This window comes from Triticum urartu, chromosome 1 (genome assembly GCF_003073215.2).
Source record: "Triticum urartu cultivar G1812 chromosome 1, Tu2.1, whole genome shotgun sequence".
NCBI lineage: Eukaryota > Viridiplantae > Streptophyta > Magnoliopsida > Poales > Poaceae > Triticum > Triticum urartu.
The window spans coordinates 325,378,953-325,386,122 of record NC_053022.1 but is presented as its reverse complement, the minus strand read 5'-3'; positions in this window follow the sequence as shown (position 1 = coordinate 325,386,122).

Below are 7,170 nucleotides of genomic sequence, written 5' to 3'. Positions count from 1 at the left end.
TACCGGGATTACTTTGGTACCTCCCTACCAAACTTACGGCAAGGTTCACATCAGGTCTGGTACACAACATGGCATACATAATAGACCCTATGGCTGAGGCATAGGGGATGACACTCATATTTTCTCTATCTTCTGCCGAGGTCGAGCATTGAGCCGTGCTTAATTTCACACCTTGCAATACAGGCAAGAATCCCTTCTTGCACTAATCCATATTGATCTTCTTCAATATCTTGTCAAGGTATGTGCTTTGTGAAAGACCAATGAGGCGTCTCGATCTATCTCTATAGATCTTGATGCCTAATATGTAAGCAGCTTCTCCAAGGTCCTTCATTCAAAAACACTTATTCAAGTAGGCCTTTATGCTTTCCAAAAGTTCTATATCATTTCCCATCAATAGTATGTCATCCACATATAATATGAGAAATGCTATATAGCTCCCATTCACTTTCTTATAAACACAGACTTCTCCATAAGTCTGCATAAACCCAAACACTTTGATCATCTCATCAAAGTGAATGTTCCAACTCCGAGATGCTTGCACCAGCCCATAGATGGAGCGCTGGAGTTTACATACCTTGTCAGCATTCTTAGGATTGACAAAACCTTCCGGCTGCATCATATACAATTCTTCCTTAAGGAAAACATTAAGGAATGCTGTTTTGATGTCCATTTGCCATATCTCATAATCATAGAATGCGGCAATTGCTAACATGATTCGGACGGACTTCAGCTTCGCTACGAGTGAGAAGGTCTCATCGTAGTCAACCCCTTGAACTTGTCGATAACCCTTAGCAACAAGTCGAGCCTTATAGATGGTCACATTACCATCCGCGTCAGTCTTCTTCTTAAAGATCCATTTATTCTCTATGGCTTCCCGATCATTGGGCAAGTCTGTCAAATTCCATACTTTGTTTTCATAGATGGATCCTATCTCGGATTTCATGGCTTCAAGCCATTTGTTCGAATCTGGGCCCGCCATCGCTTCTTCATAGTTCGAAGGTTCACCGTTGTCTAACAACATGATTTCCAGGACAGGGTTGCCGTACCACTCTGGTGCGGAACGTGTCCTTGTGGACCTACGAAGTTCAGAAGCAACTTGATCCGAAGTTTCATGATCATCATCATTAACTTCTTCTCTAGTCGGTGCAGGCACCACATAAACATCTTCCTGAGCTGTGCTATGATAATCCCCAAGTGCAGGGAATCATCGTAGCAATTCCCAATGGTGGAAGTGATAAGTATGGAGTGTCGAACCCACAAGGAGCTAAAGGTAAGATCAATATTCTCTCAAGCCCTATCTGCCACTGATACGACTCTACGTACACCGAACGTTTGCTTCCAACTAGAAATGAGAAATAAAACTACGTTGTGGGTATGAAGAGGATAACTTTGCATGGTATCAGAGAGATAAAATATAAAAGTAGGTGTTGTTATCATAAAGTTAGAATATATTACTAAATATTATAAATAGCGAGTGTGGAATAATGGTGGATCGGTGTGCGGAATTGTCTTAGGCAATTGTTAACAAGACCGGTAGTCGTCATTGCAGTTTCATATGAGGGAGAGGCATAAGCTACATACTTTCTCTTCTTGGATCATATGCACTTATGATTGGAACTCTAGCAAGCCCGCAGCTACTAAAGACCATTAAGGTAAAACCCAACCATAGCATTAAAGCATCAAGTTCCCTTTATCCCATACGCAACAACCCCCTTACTCGGGTCTATGCTTCTGTCACTCAAGCAACCCACTATAAGCGAATCATGAACGTACTGCAACACCCTACAGCGGGAATCCCTCACGCTTGCGTGACACGGAAGGCACAATAGGACAACACCAAAATAAAACATACAACTCGTACCAATCTAGATCATCAATCAACCCAAAGACAAAGGATATCTACTCAAAACATCATAGGATGGAAACACATCATTGGATCATAATATGTGGCATAAAGCACCATGTTCAAGTAGGGATTACAGCGGCGTGCGGGAGAGTGGACCGCGTAAAAGAGATGAGGATGGTGATGATGATGGTGATGTTGATGAAAACGATCACCGCGGCGATGATTCCCCTCCCGATGGCACTCCGGCGCCACCGAGAGAGAGGAGGAGAGGTTCTCCCCCTTGTGCTTCCTCCTCCATGGCCTCCCCCCTGGATGGGGAGAGGTTCCTCCTCTGGTCCTTGGCCTTTATGGTGATGATGGCCCCTCCGGGATCCTCCTCCATGCCCTCCGGTGATGATGGCCCCCTCCGACAGGGTGCCAGAGAGGGCCTAGATTGATTTCTCGTGGCTACAGAGGCTTGCGGCGGCGGAACTTCCGATCTAGGTTAATTTCTGGAGGTTTGGGTATTTATAGGAGAGGTTGGCGTCGAGAATAAGTCAGGAGGCCCCACGGGAAGTCCATGAGGCACAGGGGCGCGCCCAGGGAGGTGGGCGCGCCCCCACCCTCATGGGGCCCACGGGACTCCCCTCCGGTAGATTTTTGTTCCAGTATTTTTTTATATTTTTCAGAAAAATTCTCCGTTGATTTTCATCGCATTCTGAGAACTTTTATTTCTGCACAAAAAGAACACCACGGTAGTTCTGCTGAAAACAACGTCAGTCGGTTAGTTCTAATCAAATCATACCAAAATCATATAAAACTATTGTAAACATGGCATGAATACTTCATAAATTATAGATACATTGGAGACGTATCAGCATCCCAAAGCTTAATTCCTGCTCGTCCTCGAGTAGGTAAATGATAAAAGAAATAATTTATGAGGTGTGAATGCTAGCAAGTGCATAAATTTGATCAATGATAGTTCCAATCACTTTTTCTAGCATCATTATATATCATAACAGTAGCTCAACTCATAAACTTCTCATGATCAAGTAACAAGCTAATCACATGTTAAAGTATAGATCATAAAGTTTCTTAAGAACTGACAAACCGTGCTCTTAGTCATCAAATAATTGCAATTCATCTTATTTTTGGGAAGAGTCTATGTAAGAGCTTTGATTCAGCAAACTCCACATACTCAACTATCATTTAGTCTTTCACAATTGCTAATACTCATGTGATATTAATGGGTTCAAAGTTTTAATCGGACACAGAGAAAGATAGGGGCTTATAGTTTCGCCTCCCAACCTTTTACCTCAAGGGTAATGTCAACAATAATAACTTATGAAAACCTACATCCAAGTGGATATATATATCCGGATCGCTCCAACACAAAGTGCTTGCCAAAAGAAAAAGTGTAAAAGGAAAGGTGATGATCACCGTGACTCTTGTATTAAGGGTAGAAGGTAAAAGTAAAAGATAGGCCCTTCGCCGAGGGAAGCAGAGGTTGTCATGCGCTTTTATGGTTGAATGCACAAAATCTTAATGCAAAAGAACGTCACTTTATATTGCCTCTTGTGATAAAGACCTTCATTATGCAGTCTGTCACTTTTATTTCTTCCCTATCACAAGTTCGTATAAAGCTTATTTTCTTCGCACTAATAGATCATACATATTTAGAGAGCAATTTTTATTGCATGCACTGATGACAACTTACTTGAAGGATCTTACTCAATCCATAGGTAGGTATTGTGGACTCTCATGGCAAAACTGGTTTAAGGAATGTTTGGAAGCACAAGTAGTATCTCTACTTGGTGCAAAGAATTTGCCTAGCATGAGAGGGAAATGCAAGCTCAACATGTTGGATGATCCAAGACAATATAACGTTTTGGATATAGGAAAACATAACCCATTAAGTTGTCTTCCTTGTCCAACATCAACCTTTTAGCATGTCATATTTTAATGAGTGCTCATAATTGCAAAAGATGTCCAAGATAGTATATATATATATATGTATATATATATGTATATATATATGTGTGTGTGTGTGTTGTGTGTGTGTGTGAAATCTCTCTTTATTCAATATTCTTTCATGAATTGTTCAAGTGACCAATTCTGCGTTTGCTAACTTTCAATAAGTTTACTACATATACTTATTGTTTGTGAAGTCATTACTCCCCATGTTATAAGCATATGAAACGTATATAAATTCAGATTTATGATATTCAATTCATTCAACCATTTACTCATAGGATATATATGAAGCACGTGAGTAGATGACAAACTACTCCAAAAAGATATAAGTGAAGAATACTGAGTAGTCAAATAATTAAATAGACATGGGAGGATTATTTTTCATTCAAGATTTCAGATCCAAAGATTTTATTCAAACAGCAAGTAAAATTGAATACGCTCCAAGAAAAACACATATCATGTGACGAATAAAAATATAGCTCCGAGTAAGGTATACCGATAGTTTTGAAGACGAAAGAGGGGACGCCTTCCGGGGAATCCCCAAGCTTAGGTGCTTGAGTCTTCCTTGAATATTACCTTGGGGTGCCTCGGGCATCCCCAATCTTACGATCTTTCCACTCCTTATTCTCCTCATATCGATATCTCACCCAAAGCTTCAAAACTTCAATCACACAAAACTTAACGGAAATTCGTGAGATATGTTAGTATGATAAAGAGTAAACCATTCACTTTGGTACTGTCAAAGACAAGGTTCATAATTGTTCTCACACAATGCCTACTATAACATATCATTTCTAAAATTTATATTGAGAAATATAAGCCATAGAAACTAGAAAACAAGCAAACTATGCAATGAAAACAGAATATGTCAGAAACAGAACAGTCTGTAATGATCTGAACACCAACCATACTTCTGCTACTCCAAAAATTCTGAAATAAATTGGTGGACGTGAGGAATTTGTCTATTAATTTTATAAAGAAAAAAAATCAACTCAATCTCACTCTTCTCTAAAAAAAAATGGCAGCTAATCTCGTGAGCACAAAGTTTCTATTTTTTACAACAAGATCACATTGACTTTCACCCAAGTCTTTCCAAAGGTCTTACTTGGCACTTTATTGAAACAAAAGCTATAATACATGATTAATACAGTAGCTTAATCATGAGAACACACAAAAACAGTAAGGGTAAAATATTGGGTTGTTTCCCAACAAGCGCTTTTCTTTAATGCCTTTTAGCTAGGCATGATGATTTCAATGATGCTCACATAAAAGATAAGAATTGAAACATAAAGAAAGCATCATGAAGAATATGACTAGCATATTTAAATCTAACCCACTTCCTATGCCTAGGGATTTTGTGAGCACATAAATTATAGGAACAAGAATCAACTAGCATAGGAAGGGAAAACAAGTATAACTTCAAAACTTTAAGCATATAGAGAGGAAACTTGATATTATTGCAACTCCTACAAACATGTATTCCTCCCTCATAATAATTTTCAGTAGCATCATGAATGATTTCAACAATATAACCATCACATAAAGCATTATTTTCATGATCTACGAGCATATAAATTTTACTACTCTCCACATAAGCAAAATCCTCCTCATTCGGAATAGTGGGAGCAAACTTCTTCTAAATCCAATTTAGATGATATTATTCATACGCCAAAAGATATAAGCGAAGTTCATGGAGCATTCGACAATTAATATAGACTAACCAATATCCAAGCTCAAAATATATATGTGAAGCACACGAAGCATTCTATAAAACCATACTCAAAAGATTTAAGTGAAGCACAAAGAGCAATTCTATAAGATCATACTTAAAAGATATAAGTGAAGCACATGAATCATTCTATAAACCAATGAAGGGCTATCTCATACTAGCATGGTTCTTAAAGGAAAAACAAAAAAACACAAAGTACACAAATCATGTGAACAAAATAAAAACCGAGGTATACTGATAATTGTTGAGGAAGAAAGATGGGATGCCAACCGGGGCATACCCAAGCTTAGATGCTTGAGTATCCTTAGAATATTTACTTGGGGTGCTTTGGGTATCCCCAATATTGAGCTCTTGCCTCTCTTTATTCTTCTCACATCGGTAACTCCTTGTTCTTCGAACACTTCATCCACACAAAACTTTAACAAAAACTTTGTGAGATCTGTTAGTATAATAAAGCAAATCACTACCTTTAGGTACTGTTGCAAACTCATTACAGTTTCATATTAGAACTATATGTACTGTATTCCAACTTCACCATGGTTCATACCCCCCGATACTACCCATAGATTCATCAAAATAAGCGATCAACACATAGAAAACAGAATCTGTCAAAAACAGGACAGTCTGTAGTAATCTGGAAGTTTAGTATACTTCTGTAACTCCAAAAAATTCTAAAAAAATATGACAATTTTTTACAGAAGTAATGTGCAAAAATTTTCAGACCCATTTGAATTTCCAGTAAAAATGTAAAATCACGCGCTATAGCCAAAGTTTCTATTTTTGTACTGAACATAGTAAACAAGCAATCTAATCATCCTAAAACCGAAGCTTGGCACATTATTTTTATAATACAATGGATATATACAATGGGATAATTATTTTCAGAGAAGCTTCCATGAAAATTTTACATTGTTTCCATGAGCATGAACACAAGTGCTCAAGGTCAACCCTCATTTCTTCAATGCATAATCTTCCAATCACTTATCTTATTGAAAAAACTTTTTAGGCATGAGAGGCAAGTAATTTTTTTGTATTTTCATTCTTTAATTTTTTTATGTTTCACCCACAACTAAACAGAAACAAAAAGGAAAAACAAAATCTACTTAGTGAAGAAAGCAAACAAGCACACACGAGAATATCAACCCCACGCTATTGCTCCCCGCAACGGCGCCAGAAAAGAGCTTGATAATCCCCAAGTGCAGGGAATCATCATAGCAATTCCCAATGGTGGAAGTGATAAGTATGGAGTGTCGAACCCACAAGGAGCTAAAGGTAAGATCAATATTCTCTCAAGCCCTATCTGCCACTGATACGACTCTACGTACACCGAACGTTTGCTTCCAACTAGAAACGAGAAATAAAATTATGTTGTGGGTATGAAGAGGATAACTTTGCATGGTATCAGAGAGATAAAATATAAAAGTAGGTGCGGTTATAATAAAGTTAGAATATATTACTAAATATTATAAATAGCGAGTGTGGAATAATGGTGGATTGGTGTGCGGAATTGTCTTAGGCAATTGTTAACAAGACCGGTAGTCGTCATTGCAATTTCATATGAGGGAGAGGCATAAGCTAACATACTTTGTCTTAATGGATCATATGCACTTATGATTAGAACTCTAGCAAGCATCCGCAACTA